At 38.3% G+C, this 16640-nt stretch overlaps 1 pseudogene; it reads right to left on the minus strand.

Moving 5' to 3' along the window:
- Positions 1 to 2724: 2724 nt before the first annotated feature.
- The window catches only part of LOC101344106 (suppressor of SWI4 1 homolog pseudogene), a 95157-nt pseudogene continuing 81241 nt past the window's right edge, over positions 2725 to 16640 (minus strand).

Below are 16640 nucleotides of genomic sequence, written 5' to 3' on the forward strand. Positions count from 1 at the left end.
GTACATCTTTTTGTTAGTAATATGTACTACATACAATATTGCAGCATGTAATTTGCTTATCATGCTCATGCGACCACCAAAAGACAAATATAGATAAGATTTATGAAGATACTGATAATAAAAGGCAATAATAACGAAAACTAAAAAAACATGAGACATTCGACTTATGTCAGAACTGACTTACGATGGAGTTGTCAGAACATAACCTCATCCTAAATCAGGGACTACCTGTATATCAATTATATCCTATAATAAATTTAACCTAATTTTTATCTTATGAATATCATGAGCACCTTTACATGCCCTTAAATTTTTTTTCTGAAATATCATTTTAAATCTCTAAAATATTCCAATCTATAGACGCACCATAATTTTATGTAACTAGTCTGCTAGTTTCTTTTCCTAAATTATGTCATTTAACTCTAGCAATCTCTGATTTTAAAAGTAACTTTCCCAGTCCCTGTATCTAGGAAATGATTATCGTACTGACAGAAAATTGTTCAACTTTGTGAATAAAGTATGAAGGGCTACCATTCTTCACATCACTCTAAGTTCCTAGAAGATGAAATCTACATGTTGGCTACCTTCGTGGCTAATGCAATGCACACAGTAGAAATCAATAGATATTTATGATTGATCACATAACTTTAATTGAGCATATTCATGTTTTTTTTTTTAACTGTGTGTGTGTATGTGTGTGTGTGTGCACAAAAAAAGAAGGAAGAGGGGACTACCTTAATCTGTATATTAACATACCAGCTAAGTAAGTACAAGAAAAGTAGAAAATTGGAATTGGAAATGTAAGAAAGAATATTACTCTGAAGCTAAGAAGATAAAGGATAAAAAAAAAAAAAAAAGAGGTGAATCGGTTGACACACGGAAATTAAAAACAGATTTTATTTGATGAAATTCCCTAAAAGAGGGTGGTGAAGTATTTAAAGCCAGAGGACAGAAGAGAGACAATAGGGTAATAGTATTTAAATATAAGTATTGTTACAAGCTATGTTAGGAAGGCAAATGAGAGTTTCTGCTTCTCACCAAGAGGGAGTAACAGAATCAGATTTCCCTTCTGTCTGAAACAACCAAAATATTCAGATAAAATGGATAGAAACATGGTCTCCATGGTATTATATGTCAGACAATGAAGAATGGCATACAATGAGAAGGAGGAAACAGGTGAAATGAGTCCTATAATTGCCTCAGTTTACTGTCTTGAGAGAGTTTCCAGGCTGTGAGAGAGGGGATTCAAGAACAGCCTGGAAGACGGTCTGAGCTGAGGAGATAGACATAAAAGTCTGGGAAGACCTGGTTGGTAAGAGTTCCAAGAATGGGGAACCATAAAGTAGACAACTTAACAGATAGAGAACCCTGGAAATCTTGCAGAGGGACTTCCTTGAGCATTCGTAACGTGTGTAAGAAAACTACTCAAAACTTCAGAAAGAACTATATCAGAGGATTAGAGGGAACAGTACCCAGCACTCAGATGGGGTTTGGAGTAGTGCCTCTTCTTATAAGCATAAATCATTGGATGGATTACTAAGAGTGGTCTTGCCTTGGTCCAAAAATCCATTGCTGTTGAGCTAATTCTGACTCATAGTGACCTTATAGGACAGAGCAGAACTTCCCCATAGAGTTTCCAAGGCTGTAATCTTTATGGAGGCAGACTGCCACATCTTTCTCCCTCGGAGCAGCTGGTAGAGTGGGAAAAAATTGTCACTAGACTAAATACTGCTCTGTTCTGACAAATATTAAAAGCAAGACCCAAAAGGATCCAACTGTTTCCAAATAACAGAGCTCAAGAATATTTATAGGAATATAAAATTATCCAAAATCCAACAAGATGAAATCACAATGTCTGGCATCTAAGCAAAGATTACCAGACATGCAAAGAATCAGGAAAATATGAACCATTATCATGAGAATAGCCAACTAATTAAAATCAAATAAAAACTGACAAAGATTTTAGTCCTGGCAGAAAAGAACATTAGAACTATTATGCTGTATTTCATATACAGGTATGTGTCCCTTAACTATAGGACCTTATATGATTTGGACGTTGTGTGAACACCTGGGTCCACAGGGTGGGGGCTCCTTGTCCCACCACCCAGGGGGCTGCTGTGTGGCTGGGGTGGGGCAGCTCCCACTACAGATGCTCATGTGAGAGCTGGCATGCACTCCGCTGCTCCCTGAAGGTCAAGGTGAGGAGGCTCCAGGAGCTCCTGTAGCAGTGGGAGAATGATCTCCACAACAGGCACCATCACCCAGGGCCAGGCCCCATGATGCCTGCCAACTTTGGGTGATCAGGAACAGGATTGAGTGCCCACTCCTTCCAGCGGCAGGGCTACCTATTCCTGAGGGGCTCATTGCCAAGTAAGGATATGGGTATCCTCTGGAGAAAAGATAAGGGAGTTTTTGGTTTTTTTCCCTTTTCATTTTTGGGAATGTCAGTCATTTATTATGCAGATGGGAGTGGAGTTTGGGAAATAGCTCCTTTACAAAAGGAAACCAGAGGTTGCCCATAGAACCCAGCAGGAGTACCACCGCAGTTTCTCTGGTCCCCAATCTGGAACATTCTGTCAGCCTTGCTGGGGCTCAGGCTCCAGCTGCTCACTTAGGTAGCCGCATCTGGCACTGCACATGGCCCCAGGCAGCCCCTCCAGGCCCCAGCTTGGCCTGGACTCTGTGGGACTTGCCCTTGAGCTTTGGAGGCCTCTGGTCACCGCCTCAGTCTGGCTTCTGATCCTTTAACCACTGCTTCTTGCATGGACGCCCGGTGGGCTGTCTCTGCTTGGTCAGCCCTAAGTAACATGTCCCCATCAGTCTCCTCACCCACCACCTGGCAGAAATACTCAGCTTCATCCTCCTCCTCCTCAGGCCAGCCAGCCCTCTTGGCCTCCAGTGGGGTCCCCAGGCCCTCGGCATCACTGTCTCCACGGGTCTGTACCCATGCCCTCTTCATGCCCACCAGGCTCTTCTTGTGGGCCTCTCTGCTGCTTCTGCTTGCTCTGCACTTCGTGGGCCTGCTGGTCCTGCCTCTTGGCCTTCAGCTGCAGCCTTTCCTCTTTGTCTGCCAGGATGGTCTGCAGCTCCTACTCCACCTTGTGCATGAAACTGTGGAACAGCATGTTCCCCTCCTGATACCTTCTTGGATCATCTGAAGACTGATCTCAGTGAGCTGCATGGCACAGTGCTCTGCTGGGGCCCCAGGTTGCCATGCCCGTGATGGCCTGGAGCAGCTCTGTAATGTTGTGCTCACTGTCTGGCTGGCTTCACCTCACTCTCTGACAGCCCTGCGCCTGCAGACGTCTCATGTTGGGGAACTTCTCCTGGAGAAGCTTCTTCATCACAAGACATGCGCCCACAGGAAAGATTTTGGTGCTATAATGGTGTAAATCACATCCTGGGAGTCAGATGGTGAGGAGGCAGCGCTTAATGTTACTTAGGTTTACCTTGTGCACATTGATGGAGGGGAATAGGTTCCGGAACATAGTGACCATGAGCTTCATGTGCATGCCATGGGGACTGATGCTTCTCAGCACCAGGAAGGGTGGATGGGCATATATGCAGTTGGTCGTTGCCCTGACGGTATTAAAATGGTAAGTAGAGATATAGAAGATATTAAAAAAAACAAATTGAAATCTTAAATTAAAAAAAAAAACAAAACAAAAGCTACAAAGTCTGAGATAGAATATATGATATGCTAGGAGGGCGTAACAGCAGATTAGACATTGCAGAGGAAAAGATTAGTGAACTTTAAGATATAGTAGTAATAGAAACAATTCAAAAATGGAACAGAAATAAAAACAATTTTTAGAAATAAAAAAATCAGTGAGCTGAAGGACAACTTAAAGTTGAGAATATATGCTGTGACTCCTAAGCCAACCACTAAAATAACAAAACAAAGAGTTATAGCTAACAAGCCAATGAAGAAGATAAAAGGGAATCATAAAAATATGTGCTTAATCCCAAATAGAGCAAAAAAAGACGAAAAGGGAAAAAGAAAAGATGAGATAAATTAAAAAACAGATATAAACCAGATCAATAAACACATTACATATAAATGGTATAAAATACTCCATTAAAATGCAAAGATTGCCAGATTGAATAAAAAAGCAGGACACAACTATATACTGCCTTTAAGAAATGCACTTTATTATAAAAACAAAAATACGTTAAAAGTAAAAGGATGTAGAAAGATATGCTAATACTACTCAAAAGAAGGATGAAGTAGTAAATTAGTATCATACAAAGTAGATTTTAGAGCAAAGACTATTACCAGGAATAAAGAAGGCCATGTCGTAATGACAAAGAATTCAATTAATCAAGAGGATGTAACAGTCACCTAATAACAAAGATTGGAAAAAACTGATAAGAGTTGCAAGGAGTTAATAGACAAATACAGATGGAGATTATAATACCCCTCTTTCAATAATTGAAGAAACAAGAAGACAGAAAATCAGGAAGGATATAAAAGACTAGAACAACACAATCCACCACCTTAATCTAAAAGAACACTACAACCAACAATAGCAGAATACACATTTTTTTCAAGTGTGCATGGAACATTTACCAAGATAGACCTTATTCTGGGCTCTAAAAGAAGTCCCAATAAATTAAACCAGATTCAAGTCATATAATGTATGGTCTCTGATCACAGTGGAATTAAAATACAAATCAATACAAGAAAGATATTTAGAAACTAAGCAACGCACTTGTAAATAACCCAGGAGTCAAAGAAGAAATCAAAAGAAAATTAGAAAGCATTTGAAACTGAATTAAAATGAAAATACAACATATTAGAACTTGTGGGATGCCACAAAAGCAGTGCTTAGCTAAAAATTTATAGCCCTAACTGCTAGAACAATTGGATATCCCTATGCAAAAAAAAAATAGCAATAACAACAAAAAAACAAACTTAGACCGTATTTCCCACCATTAAAAATTAACTCAAAATTAACTAAACGTAAGACCTAAAGCAACAAACCTTCAAGAGGAAAACATAAGAGAAAAACTTTGTGATCTTGGGTTAAGCAAAAATTTTCTTAGACATGACACCAAAAGCATCATTTATAAAAGAAAAAAATAATAACTGGACTTCATCAAAATTTAAAACTTGTGTTCTTCCAAATACACTGCTAAAAGATTGAAAAAACAAGCTACAGTGGAAGAAAATTACTTGCAAAGCAAAGGACTTGTATACAGAATACATAAAGAACTTTCAAACTTCATAATAAGAAAAAAAAATTTAATGAGCAAAAGAATTTAAAAAAAAAACAACTTCAAAGAAAGTATACAAATGGCAAATAAGTACATAAAAAAAAATTCAACATTATTAGTCACTAGAGAAATGAAATTAAAACCACAATGTTATATCAGTAAAATATGCCTATTGAATGTTTAGACTTTAAAACAAACAAACAAACAAAATTGACCAAAGAAATTGTTTCCTGGGATGTGGAAGAGCTGAAACTTTCATACCTCGCTGCTGTGGGTGTAAGATAGTACAACCACTTGGAAACGGTTTGGCATTTTCTAAAAAAGTTAAACATTTGTCTGTTATATCATACAGCCATTCTACTCTCAGATACTTACACAAGAAAAATAAAAGCATATGTCCATGGAAATATTAACTACAAATGTTCATAGCAACTTCGCTTGCAATAGCCAAAATATGGAAACAATCCAAGTGCCCATCAGTATGGAATTGGATGAATAAATTTTGGTGTATCCATACAATGGATTAACATTCCACAATAAAAAGGAATGAACTCTTGAAACAGGCCACAACAACGATAAATCTCAAAATAATTGTGCAGAATGAAAAACTCCAGAGAAAAAAAGAGTACATATTGAATGATTTTATTTACATATAAATCAATAGAATATGCAACTAGCCAATAGCAACAAAAAGCAAATCGGTGGTTGCTAGAGGATGGGAGATGGGCAAGGAGGGTCTGCAAGGAAGAATTTCAAAGGGAAACAAGTAAACTTTGGGTGGTGATTGAAATATATTTACCACCTTAATGGCAGTGTTAGTTTTATGGGTGTATATGTACGTCAAAAAAGTATGAAATTGGGCACTTTAACTACTTTATTGTAGGTCAATTATATCTCAATAAAGCTGTTTTAAAAAGACAATTTAGGAGAGATACATGGAGCACTTATTGTATTGGTGGAGGAATATTTAAAGGAATGAGAACAGAAATCCAAAGCCTGATGATCTCCAAAAGTGACAAAGAAAAACAAAATGAGTGTAGATACTATCAATTGAACATTTTAAAAGAAAGGAAGGAATTATGTTGGTTTTGATAGATAGATTAGATAGGTAGATAGATAGATAGACAGACAGACAGATAATGTTGTTAGGAGACTACATCATTAAAACAAACAAACTGTCCTCCTCAGCTAATTACCTATCACAGCAAACTCCGTAATAGAGAGTCCCAGTGGGCAAAGTTAAGGTAGAGAGGGTCGGTGGTCCCGCCTAATGTTTTAAGGCTGTAGGGAAGTCAGTGCCTGAGTTCCTCCACACATTACTTCCTCTGTTTGTGGTACAGTTGGAAAGGACTGGAAGTTAGGGGGAATCCCTCCTCTCCTTCTATTATGCCCAGAGGTTGATCACTCTCAAAAGACATTTAAAGACTTATATTCCTCATTTAACCCTGTGGGCAGACTTAACCATGGCTACCCAGGATTGTAGCAGGAATTTGTTGAAAGTTCCAAATGTTCTCAATAGCATATGATACAGCAATTCTGCAGGGAGATGTTAGTTCATTTTGTAACACTTCTGCCTCTCTAACAAGATATCCAAGAGCCCTGAACTACTCATCGGCTGATTTCCAGGAACAAAGTACTTTGCAGATCTATTAGGGAGCCATGAGGTCAACACCTAATGCTTCTACAGGCCGGAACTTGGATCTTGTGGTTTCCCCTTCTGGTCAGATTCTAAGAGAAAAGAGTAAGGCTTTCAGTTTGGGAAAAAAGTAGAAAGAAACCTTTATAACATTTCACAACGGGAAACAGTGTTCCTCTTATTTTATTAAATCCCCAAAACTTTTTATCACTACACATCACTCTTGGCTTTGAAAAGCAAGGCTAAAATAATTATCTGGTGCTTCTTTTAAAAAAAGATTAAACCAAAAAAAGTTATAGAGCAGAGTGAAGACCTCAGAAATATTTAAACTTTCCAATACTAAATTCTCCCTAGGAAAAGAAAGAAGTTTGAAAGTATGAGTTAACTAGGATTACTTCTATTAGTTTGGTGTGTCTGCTCAGTATATTTAACTGTAAGAAAGACTATCTGGGTACTTGAGATTTTTTTTTGTTTTAGTTGAAACTTTTCTCTTTCTTTCTTCCCGTGGCCTCCCCTCCTTGCCCATCTTCCTCTGCTTTCCCTTCTTCCAGTCTCTCTGTCTGTCTGTCTCCCTGTCTGTCTTTTTCTCTCTCACACACTCTCTCTTCATTTTTTGGCAAAAATAGTGTCTCTTAGATGTAAATTAATAGAGAAAGCGGTAGCTTAATATGGAATTCTGGAGGATCTAATATACAACAATAAATAATTAGGATTATATTTGATTTTTAACAAAGAAGGTATCATGTACATTATCAAGATCATCAAGAATTAAAAATATCCTATACGGCCAATGATAACACATGTGAGGAACTTGCTTCCTAGTTCAGTCATAGTTGTATACAGATTAATGGGCACACTAGCCCAAAAGCAAAGACAAGAAGGCAGGAAGGGATAGGAAAACTGGACGAATGGAAACAGGGAACCCAAGGTGGAGAAGGGGAGCGTGCTGACACATCAAGTGTTGGCAACCAATGTTACAAAACAATTTGTGTATTAACTGTTTGATGAGAAACTAATTTACTCTGTAAACTTTCACCTAAAGCACAATAAAAAAAAGATTAAGTAGTACTTATGATATAATCAAAACAAAGCAATAATGTGGTATAGTGGAAACAGAGCAGACTTTGAAAGAAAAAAAAAGAATTAAAAATATCAAATTTTATCCCGACACTCCTAGTGTTGTTAAATTGTTAAGTTAAAAGTCAGACAAGAGAAAAGTATTTCTGTCCATTTAAAATAAGAGAAAATTTTGGAGACACTTAACATTCTAAGTATAGTACACAGTTGGGAGTGATGGGGACTTTTTTCACATATAAAAACATTATATACTCATTCAATTAAAATTTTAATGAATAAATCCTTCTGCACATACCTAAGCCACTACCCATCTGTCAGTTTGTCTACTGTCATGGCTTGTGTGTTGCTATGATGCTGAAAGCTATGCCACCATTATTTCAAATACCAGCGGGGCCACTCATTGTGGACAGATTTCAGCAGAGCCTCCAGACTAAGACTGACAAGGAAGAAAGGCCTGGGGATCACTTCCAAAAATTAGCAAATGACAGTCTTATGGAACGCAACAAACACTGTCTGACTCACTTGCTTTGGACACGTTATCAGGAAGGATCAATTGCTAGAGGAGGACATCCTGTCTGGTAAGCTAAAGTGTCAAGAAGGGCGTGGGAGACTCTCTGTGTGATGGATGGGCGTAATAACCACACCAATGGACTTGAGCATGCTGGAGATTGGGAGAATGACGCAGGCCCACCTAACGTTTCATTCTTTGGTACTAAAGGTTTCAATGAGTTGAAGTAGACTCCAGGGCAGCTAAAAATAACAACTCATACCTAAGACAGGTCCTTCTTGGGATAGGATCGATGGGTCTTCATACGGGTTGTCCATCTCAGGTTGTAACACCATGACGTGTTTTCTCGGCCAGTCTAGTAACTTCCATAATTATATCATTATGATCTAGAAATATATCCTGTGTATCCTTAACTCCATCCTAGTAAAACAAATGAAAAGCTACCATTATCTGTGATTTGATCTAAATCCTCTTGAATATTTATATATTCATTATCTTGTTCCATTAGTATAGTCCTTAGGGTTTTTTTTTTAAAAAAGTTCTTGCTTATAAATGACAAAACTAATGCGGTGACCTCTTAAATATAGAATCTCATTTAGTTCTCACAACTACTCTGTGTGGTATTATTTTTGAACACTTTTTACAGAGAAATTTGAGACATTGGCAATATAAGTAAATTTCCCATGATCAAAATGCTCGTATGTGCTGAAACAATGTCATGAATTCTGATACGTATGATTTAGTCTGCATGCTTAACCACTAGCCTAAGAAATTTGAGGAAAAGTTATACATTGATCCTACTTACTGTCATAATTTTATGGTACAAAAATTCTTACTGTAAATGATCAATAATGATTCAAGAATTGGTTCTACCACTAAGTATAGCAATTTTTAGGCATTAATCTATGTGAATTAAAAAAATACAGTTATATTTTTCTATTCCCAGCTGCACATAAACATAATAATAACGATGGTGATATTATTATTATTATGGTGGTTATCATTATCACGTTTTGTTTCGAATTTTTCAATTTATTTATGGGAAACACAATAGAAAGGACTTTAGTTATGTTGCTTTATCCTGGCTTTGGCTTCAAATTAAAATAAAACCATAAATAACTCATTGCCATTGAGTCAATTCCAACCCATAGCAACCCTATAGGACAGAGTAGAACTCCCTATAGGGTTTCCAAGGAGCGGCTGGTGGATTTGAACTGCCGACCTTTTGGTTAGCAGCCAAACTCTTAACTACTATGCCACCAAGGCTCCAAAACTTTAAATAGAATAAATTTAAATATAACTTTTGGTGAAATTAACAGATGAAAGAGAAGAACTATTTGTAAAGTGTATCAAGTACCTTTATTAATAGAGATGTTGCTAGCATATCAATAAGAAAGACTTTTCTTTGTGTCAGGTCTTACCTTTTGCTTGTTACCCAAGAATGTCTTATCACTGGTGGAATGTATGTGTGTGGTTCAATAGCTCCTAAAACTGTTTACATAAAGTAACAATACTTTCCACCAGGCATTGTAAATGAAAAACTGACATGAACGTAGTACTGTTGCATTTAATTGGAAGATTTAGTCAGGCAGGCAAGAAAATCCTCTAACCAGAAATAGTGACATGTGGGCTAGTGTTCTAGCCACTAGTAATTGCTTAATGGTACAGAGAATCCAAGTGAAAAGCCCATGAGATATTCTTGCTATAAGTGTAAACCAAATTCAAAGCTTTGCTTTGCTTGCTTGGGTATTACGTGCGTTTATGAGATTAGATTAATAATAGTCCAAACGGGTTCTGTTACGGCAAGTACAATCTTAATGTTTCATGGCTTTAACCATATTATTTCAGCAAGTCCCAGGTCTTAAATGAACCTCATTATTACAATCTAAGTGACTTCGAATGAATTCACTCCTATAATAAAAATGTCTAAGACTCCCCTTCCATTTTCCCCATTCTGTCTATGGTCAAAATACCCAACCCCTGTATTCAAAACTTTTGAATTATTTTATATTACACTCTTCCCTTTAAAAGCCTCAGCTAGTCCATTTTTCAGTTCTTCTGTGGCTCCTTCATATCCACTTATTTCTATCCATTTCCACAGCTATGGGCCTGCTTTATTCCTAGTTGTTTTATACCTGATGGAGATTAGAAGCCAGCTATTAGGTGTCGAAAATGCCAGACCCTTGAATCCCTAGTTTCCTCATTCAAAATGGTCATATTCCTTTTCCTTTAGAGCTGAAATGTCTGAAGAAACTCAATTGCTTCTTACATCATATTATGGATTGAACTGTGTTCCCCCAAAAGATTTATTGAGGTCTTGACTCCTGTTCCTGTGAACTTGACCTTGCTTGGAAATAGGACCTTTGGAAACATTATCAGGTAGGTTAAACATGGTCTGTTTGTGTAGTATAGTGATTATCACGTTCACCTAACACATGAAAGGTCCCTGGGTCGAAACCGGGCAGAAACTTTCTCGGAGCCCTAGTGGTGCAGTGGTTAAGAGCTACGGTGAGCTACGACTGCTAACCAAAAAGTCTGCAGTTCAAACCCACCAGCTGCTCCTTGGAAACTCCATAGAGCAGTTCTACTCTGTCCTATAGGTTGCTGTGAGTCAGAATCGACTTGATAGCAATGGGTTTGGTTTGGTTATATGTTAACATGAACTCATACTGGAGCAATGTGGTGAATAATCCAATATGACTGGTCCTTATAAAAGAGAAGAAGATACACAAAGACAGAGGAAGGATGCCATGCAACCCTGTAGTTTCTAACTAAGGAGACCCTGGAGCTATGAGAAGCTAGGAGAAAGGCATGGAACAGTTCACGTCAGAGACCTCAGAAGGAGTCAACATGGCCGATACCCTGATTTGGACTTCTAGCCTCCAGAACTGTGAGACAATACATTTCTCCTCTTTCAAGCCACCCACTTGATGGCATTGTGTTACGGTAGCCCTAGGAAACCAATACACAACAAATTGTAATTCATCAATTTATTTGAATGAACAGTTAACTTCTTGTTTGCGATTATATGCTTTCCTAACTCCTCTTACCCTTCCCATTTATCCATATCTGTCAAGATCATATTATAAATACCTAAACCCGAAACCCAGGAGTCCTCTCTGACCCTTTCCTTCATTCCCACCCTTTATATTCTATCCAACCAATCACCAAGTCCCATACAGTGTTCTTTCATATCTATGAACCCCTTTTATGACAACTTTGTTCATGCTACTTGAAGCCTGCACCACTTTATGCATATATAGCTGCAGTAATTACTACATTACTACAAATGGTCTTTCAGACTCACTTCCCTTCTCCTAACTGCAAACTGTTGCCAATCCAAATGTCCTCAAAAAAAAAAAAAAAAAAAACAAGAAACAAAAACAATAATGTTTTAAAGCATTCAGGTTTAACAATAATTTATCACATTATTATTATCAGGTAGGTTTTTCCATCTGTAATGTATATACAAGAGACTCAGAATGTCCCAATTAGGCAGGCTTGTTTAAGAAGTCAGGGGCAGTATATGGACCATAACATGGGATATCTTAGTACAGAGCACATTCTCTTCCAGTTCTACCATAGGGCCACATCTGTCTACTTCCCTTCTCAGCAATGGTACAGCTCACTGGAGAGGCATATATATGCGGCTGCTATAAACTAAAAATCCTGGTTGTTGTAAGTCACAGCTAAAATGATAACTTTTGTATATGTGAGAATTAAGTTCAAAAGTGTTGTCCAGAAACCATGAGATATTTAAATAAGTTATATTACATCACAGAATCATTTGTATCGTGCTTTTGAAGATTATTTATTGCCAGGAGGAAATATTCATGATACGATGTTTTCAAAATAATATTAACATAGTGGTCATATTAGTCTTGAGCCCTCGCCAAATGCTCAGTCCTTTGTCTATATTCCCTTTTGAAATGTTGACTGCAAAAGCAAGACCTAAAACTGTCCAAAATTAAGCAGTCTTTAACTTGTCTGCATTTTCTAAATTTGCTAAATAGGCACTGTATTAGCTTTTTAATCAGAAAATATTATTCCAAAATGCTAAATAGTAATTCAAGTCTGTATATGATTAGATATCTCATTTATACCTTGCCATAGCAAACTTGTGAGCACCCTTAAAAGAAAGATCACTAACCACACTTTGATACTATCATTTGTACAAATTTCTAGAATACATATCCATACTGAGATAGAAGTTTCTTGTGGACAAGAGCCATATCTGTGTTACCAGTGGTTTACTACAATGCTGGGGGTGGTAGATGTTGAAAACACAGACATAGGGCCAAATTATCTCCAGCTGTCATGGTAGGAGAAGGCTGTATTTTTCAGTTTTTCTACAATGAACATATAACCACATATGTAGCAAGAAAAAAGCTACTTTTTTTTTTTTTAATGATGGTTTCAATTAAGAAATATAAAGAAGAAAACAACCAAATAATCTTATGTCCCCATGAGTGTATTACTTCAGTTGATGTTGTTGTTAAGTGCCATTGAGTTGGTTCCAACTCATAGTGACCCTATGTACTACAGAACGAAACACTGCCCAGTCCTGCGTCATCCTCACAATTGTTGTTACACTTGAGCCCATTGTTGCAGCAACTGTGTCAATCCATTTCGTTGAGGATCTTCCTCTTTTTTGCTGACCCTTTACTTTACTGAGCATGATGTCCTTCTCCAGGGACTGATCCCTCCTGACAACGTGTCCAAAGTATGTGAGATGTAGTCTCGCCATCCTTGCTTCTAAGGAACATTCGGATTGTACTTAGTCCAAGACAGATTTGCTCATTCTTTTGGCAGTCCATGGTATATTTAATATTCTTCACCAACACCACAATTCAAAGTCATCAGTTCTTCTTCAGTCTTCTTATTCATTGTCCAGCTTTCAAATACATATGATGCGATAGAAAATATTATGGCTTTGGTCAGGCGCACCTTAGTCTTCAAGGTGACATCTTTGCTTTTCAACACTTTAAAGAGGTCTTTTGCTGCAAATTTGCCCAATGCAATGCATCTTTTGCTTTCTTGGCTGCTGCTTCCATGGGTATTGATTGTGGATACAAGACAAATGAAATCCTTGACAACTTCAATGTTTTCTCTGCTTATCATGACGTTGCTTATTCGTCCAGTTGTGAGGATTTTTGTTTTGTCTACATTGAGGTGTAATCCATATTGAAGGTTGTGGTGTTTGATCTTCATCAGTAAGTGCTTCAAGTCCTCTTCACTCCCAGCAAGCAAGGTTGTGTCATCTGCATATCACAGGTTGTTAATGAGTCTTCCTCCAAATGCCCTATTCTTCTTCATATAGTCCCTTCTTGGATTATTTGCTCAGCATACAGATTGAATAGGTATGGTGAAAGGATACAACCCCTACGCACACCTTTCCTGACTTTAAACCACACAGTATGCCCTTATTCTGTCTGAACAACTGCCTCTTGATCTATGTACAGGTTCCCCATGAGCACAATTAAGTGTGCTGGAATTCCCATTCTTCACAATGTTATCTATAATTTGTTATGATCCACACAGTTGAATGCCTTAGCATAATCAATAAAACACAGGTAAACATCCTTCTGGTATTCTTTCAGCCAGGATCCATCTGATGTTAGCAATGATATTCCTGGTTTCCTGTCCTCTTCTGAATAAAGCCTGAATTTCTGGCAGTTCCCTGTTGATATACTACTGCAGCTGCTTTTGAATGATCTTCAGTAAAATTTTACTTGAATGTGATATTAGTGATATTGTTTAATAATTTCCAAATTGGGTTGGATCACCTTTCTTGGGAATAGGCATAAATATGGATCTCTTTTGGTTGGTTGGCCAGGTAGCTCTCTTCCAAATTTCTTGGCACAGATGAGTGAGTACTTCCAGTGCTGCATCCATTTGTTGAAACATGTCAATCAATATTCCATCATAATTTATAATATCAATGAATGCATATACATATAATTTTAAAACTCAGAATATCCAAACACATGTACAAACAGACACATATATAAATTATATGTAGAAGATATATTTATATATCTATATATGTGTATGTGTGCATATGCATGTGTGTGTATATATGTGTGAGTGAATAAGTGTGTATTTCCTAGCAGAGTACTTATTTTTGAATTTGGAAATACATCAGTAAATTGCTATCCAGAAAGATTGCAGATGATGGCGGTCTGCCTTCCACCTACCCCATCTCTGGGGAGAAACCAGCCTTGGCATTTGTTTCAATCAGGGGGGTGGAAAATGGTAACTCTTTGTCATTTTGATTTGCAATTTTCGACTGATGAGTAAAACTGAGAAACTATATATTTATGGATATTTGTGCATATTACTCAGTACTGCCAATTTTCTGTTGTTTATTTTTATCAATTTTTTTGAGCTTTTACTAATTAAAAAAATAGACCTTTGTCAAATTGATAAACATATTTTTTTTTTCCTAGGTTAACTTGAATCTTTAGACCTTTTTAAGTTGTGGTATTTGTTGTTGCACAGAATATTTTTAGGCATATATATCTAGTATTGTCTTAAATATCTGAATTTTATGTTTATTGGGAAGACCTACTCACTACAAAAGGAGTCCTTATGTGCCACAAAAAGGTTAAGCACTTGATTACTAGCCAAAAGGCTGGTGGTTCAAACACACCCAGAGGTACCTTGGAAGACAGCCCCGGTGGTGATCTGCTTCTAAAAGGTCACGGCCTTGAAAATCATATGGAACAGTTCTACTCTGACACACACAGGGTCTCCATGAGTCAGAATCGACTCAATGGCAACTAACACAACACACACACGCACACACACACCCACTACAAGATGATAAACAAATTTACCCATGCTTTCTTCTAAATGATTTGTGGTTGTTCATTTATTTATCCATTTATCCAACTATTTATTTCTTGTTTGCTTGTTTTAAAACAACAAATCTTTGATGCAGCTGTATTTTTTTTGAGGTGGAGGAGCAAGTGTAAAGAAAGATCCTAATGTCAGAGATCTTGGTTTTTATTTTTGTTTTTCCATGTATTTAGCCAATCTTCCCAACACCCGCCCCCATAAATGCACACCCCATATACCCTCTCCTATGAGGCAGAGTTTGAGGATTGGGTTTTCTGCAGCCTGAGGATTGGGCATGGGATCTGTACGCAATTTTGGTTGCTAAACTTGGCATCTGCTCTCTTCTCTTGTTAAATACCCAATGTCAAGATTGGCTTCTTCTCAGGGATATATCTTATTCCAGTATGGGATACACACTGTGGTGCAGTGCAGGTTTATTTGCATCAGAGATAGCATAGATTGTTCACTTTCCCCCTTTTTCCCCCAGGCAATCATTTTCACTTCTGCCAAGATGGCAGAGTAGTCAGACTCGTCCCGTGGATCCTCTAACAACCAAGACCCCAAAAAACAACTGATTCAATTACATATGGCAATCTGGGAGCCCTGAACATCAAAGGCAGAGTTGAGGAACCGGACTGAGTGGCTGGAGGAGGGAGAGATGGTTCGGAAGCAGCGAGGAGGTACCAGACCTGACCCAGAGAGAGCCTTAGCCCTTCAGGCCTGAGCAGCTTGTGCGTGAGCAGTGAGGCAGGCAAGCAGCTGTGCTCGGGAGATGCGTTTTCCACACCGGGAGAAACCCAGCCTCTGAGAGTCTACATGGCCACCCAGATCCAGTGAGAAGCAGCCCTCCATCAGGTGAAAGATAAGTAATTGCCTACCGCTTACCTTGCAGATCAAAAACACCCCCCTTAGGGAAAATCTGTCTCCCGTTTACCTCCCCACTCCTGGTCTGCACTGGGTCCCAGATCGGCTTCAGCAATTGCAGAGTTCCCTGGGGGAAGTAGGATCTGTCACACACCCGGAGCCTTTCTTCCTGCCTCAGAGTGAACAAATTAACAAACGGGGAAAAAAATAAACTGCCGTCTCCCTGAAGCCAGGAACCCTGGATAGGCACAGCTCCTTTGCCTAGGCACAGGCATAAAGGATCCGTGGACTTTGAGTGCCTTTCCCCTTACATAGACTTGTGTGGGCCCATCTCAACAGCTAGGCCCTCATTACCACAGTACAACAGGGTATATACCGGAACTCTAACTTCAACTGTTTCAGGTGTGAAGTGGCAGGTTCTTGACATTTGACACTGCTCTGCCCATTAAGCAGGGTCTTCACCTACCCATGTCAGGGGCCTGAGGACTAGTGGCTCCA

Source organism: Trichechus manatus, unplaced genomic scaffold, assembly GCF_000243295.1.
Source record: "Trichechus manatus latirostris isolate Lorelei unplaced genomic scaffold, TriManLat1.0 scaffold00019, whole genome shotgun sequence".
NCBI classification, from domain to species: Eukaryota; Metazoa; Chordata; class Mammalia; order Sirenia; family Trichechidae; genus Trichechus; species Trichechus manatus.